The 3,715-nt window shown below is 35.3% G+C and overlaps 1 long non-coding RNA gene across 1 annotated transcript; it reads right to left on the reverse strand.

The window, feature by feature from the left end:
- Positions 1-238: 238 nt before the first annotated feature.
- On the reverse strand, positions 239-1,314 carry LOC140327279 (uncharacterized). The gene is made up of 2 exons (XR_011920007.1): positions 1,174-1,314; positions 239-1,080 (listed from the first exon to the last, which is right to left on the reverse strand). It is a non-coding gene; the product is annotated as an uncharacterized lncRNA (long non-coding RNA).
- Between the last annotated feature and the right edge of the window lie 2,401 nt (positions 1,315-3,715).

Raw genomic sequence — 3,715 nt, forward strand, 5'->3', positions numbered from 1 at the left:
TTTGTGAACATTCTGACTCACCTAAATACTTGCCAGTAGATTTCTGTACATGTACTCTGAATTATACGATCCATGAATTCTGAATGTCTGAATTCTAATTTCACAAGATCCCCAGTGGATCTGACAATCTCCTAATTCAATCATCTTTTGATTTGAATCATTTTCTAGTTTCTATGTTCCTTTTTGTAGTTTTATAGATTAGAGAGGACAGCACAGACACTTTCCATCACATTGTAAGCCATGCACTAATAATGTATTTTATTATAAAATTATTATACAAATTATATCATTTTAGTTGAAGATACATAAAAAATACATATTTTCATAAAATAATAAATGCGTTGCTTTGCTATTCATTATATAAGGTATCTCTAGAGCTAATCAGAGTATTTCATCTAACAGAAATCTATAGAAAAAAAAAGGATGAAAACTATTACTATGTCAACAAAACAACAATCAGTTTTAAATATTGGTCTGTCCGCTAAATGAATAAGAGAAAGAAAATAATGACCAGAAACATCTTAGAATAATCCATGATTAGATCTGTAGAACTCAGATAGGGCAGGTTAAACCCCTTCTGCTTCGTCTATACAGTGATCTGTTTCTTTCAGACAGGTCCTCTTCATAACATTCACTTTCATTAATTTACAGATGGTTGGATGTTATTGGGATCATAAAAGGCATTACTAGAATCAGTCTAAGTAAATATTCAGGGCCAATGTGTAAGTACTATTTGAGTAAAAGAGGAAGGAGGTTTTTGTACGGCTCTGTATCACTGTGTGAGAGGGAGCTGGCTACCCTGCTGACAGTAAAATGTTCCTTCATCTTCAGCCTTCATGTTGCTGATTTTAAGAGTGAAATCTCTTCCAGATCCAGATCCACTGTACCTGTCTGGGGCCCCAGAATGCAGAGTGGTGGCATACCTAATAATCAGTGTTGGAGGTTGTCCTGGTTTCTGATGGTACCAGTTTAAGTAGCTGCCCACACCAGTACTGGCTTTACATGACATGGTGACAGTATCTCCTAGATTTGCAGTGATAGAACCTGGAGACTGTGTCAGTGTAATCTGTGCCCAGGAGCCTGAGGATTGTAAAGGAAACATTCACAATATTAGTTATAATATAACAACATATCCACATTATTGTACAATTTATCATTGTCTAATCCTCTCACCCTGAATATAAAGCAGTATGAGAGGCAGCAGAATCCCCTGAGAACCCATCTTGTGTCTCTGCACTGATAGACACAGAATACTGAGATGTCACCTGTACAATGTCCAATATATAACAGCTGCAGGCTGCACAGATCATACAAATGTGGTACAGGAAATATGCAAATCATGTTGTAGATAAAAGTTTGTGTAACCTTTTAGTGGTGGAAAATGTGTATTCAATGTAAATGAAGTCGTGTCTCATAAATCTAATTTTTGGTTTTTCTAAACATTGTTTTGCAACCTTTAAACTTTAAAATAAGGTTTTAAAAATTTCTCAATGCAAAAATTATTTATCTTACATAATCAGCCTCTGCCTGTACAGTCAGTGATTAGAGTTTAAATACAGAAATAAAAACAATATATTATTTATTGGTAAAACACAAACTATATATTACCAAGATGCAAGTACTTAAGTATATACATTGCAACTAAATGTATTCCATCAGAACACATAAATGAATGAGCAATACAGGTAGTCCCCGGGTTACATACAAGATAGTGAGTGATTGTTTGTTTTTATGTTGAATTTGTATGTAAGTCGGAACAAGTATATTATTTTAATAAATGCAATTAGGACAGATGTTTATCTCAACATATTATTAGGCAGCTAGAATATACATTTTTTAATCAAGATTTATTAAATGATTCAGAAGGCTATAAGTGTCATATATAGTACTAAGAGTTGCTTCAAGTGTTTAGTTAGTGACTTATTCCTTGTTGCTTTATTATAATTTTTAGTCTTAAGGCCATTCAGACCAAATGGTAGGGGAAGAAGGAAAAAAACAAAGAATAAAAATGTATGGATCGGATAAAAGTGGTTGACAAATGTGATAATCTATGTGATCTGTGACAGATTTGGATTCAATTATATTTTTTTTTGTATGACCTAACGCCCTCTAGTGGCTGAGCAATATTACTTTTTCTGTATTTATACTAATTCTAATGATGATTCTATGGTTAGGAGTTGCCCTTCTGGCCGTCGACTCCGTGCTGTGTGCCATAGCAGTATAAAACAGTGTTTATTCTGTCCAGAGATGTCCCGAGGCAACCGAGTGCTGGGAGACGCAACCAGTCTCCCGAGGCTGAGTGGGTCTTACTAAAGGTGAATACTGCGGCGTTATAATGGGGGACTGATGCTGACCAGGGCCTTACATCTACCTTTATTATTTATGTTTTCTATATTTATAATCTGCAGTAAAATTAATCTCTAATTATATTTAGAAATGCCATCATGTTGTAAAAACTTCATAGTTGTGTTTTTCTTTCCTGATTTTCAAAGTAAATATCTACAAAGAAAAAAGATTAAATGTTTCTACAGGCCTTTTTTTTAGCAAAAATACATTTTCTATACATCTGTAAAAAAAAAAAAAAAATATTTAGGAATCTTTTTCTAAAGCAATGAATCTGACATTCACTTAAAGCATACTTAAACTTAGAATTTTCACTTTACATAAAAGGGTAGACAAAATGTGAATGTACATAAAAGGGTGGACAAAATGTAAAGAAAAAATTCTGTTTCTTATAAAAAAAATAGGGTGCAGCACTACCCCCTTAATTCTTGATTGCTTAGGAGATTGAGAATGAAATGGAGCGCAGAGCCTCCTAAGATACCTACGTCACGCATCCCGGAAGGCTCTTGGCTGCTCCTTCTGTGCATGGCCGAGCATCTCAGGCATGCACACAAGGAGCCCTTTCGTCAGGGTTTTTCCCAAACTACGTCACCCAAACTCTCTCCTGTAGAAACTGGAATAACCGAGAGAAGATGGTGATGCCTGGTGCGCCGACAGATAACAAGACCACGCGTAACCCGATGGAAGAAACCTCCTGACAGATCAACTGCTTTGCGGAATTGATTGGAATTGATGCGGAAGGTAAGTGTAATATTTTGGTTTTGTGTAGTTTTGGGTTTACTTCCTCTTTAATCATTACCTGGTGGAAAATCAATTACTGTCATTGAAACACATGTACTGAGCAGATTCTACTATGGAATGTTTTAATGAATGTATGTTAGGGTAAATGATTTATAAATAGACCCCTTGATTTTAAAGTTAGAAGTCTTTTTATATATTATTGCTAATAGAGGAGGACGTATAATTTTGTATGACTCTGTATCACTGTGTGTTTTCATACAGGTTCTCTTCATGGCATTCCTATTCCTTTAATTTACAGATGGTTGGATGTGTTTGGTATCATAAAAGGCATTACTAGAATCAGCCTAGTTACATATTTAGGTCAAATATTTAGGAAATATTAGAGTTTATATTGATAAAAAAGAGGAAGGAGGTTTTTGTAAGGCTCTGTATCACTGTGTGAGAGGGGAGCTATAACCCTGCTGACAGTAAAATGTTCCTTCATCTTCAGCCTTCATGTTGCTAATTTTTAGAGTGAAATCTGTTCCTGAATAGGATCCACTGTACCTGTCTGGGGCCCCAGATTGCAGAGTGGTGGCATACCTAATAATTAGTGTTGGACGTTGTCCTGGTTTCTGATGGTACCAGTGTA

Source organism: Pyxicephalus adspersus, chromosome 3, assembly GCF_032062135.1.
Source record: "Pyxicephalus adspersus chromosome 3, UCB_Pads_2.0, whole genome shotgun sequence".
Lineage (NCBI taxonomy): Eukaryota > Metazoa > Chordata > Amphibia > Anura > Pyxicephalidae > Pyxicephalus > Pyxicephalus adspersus.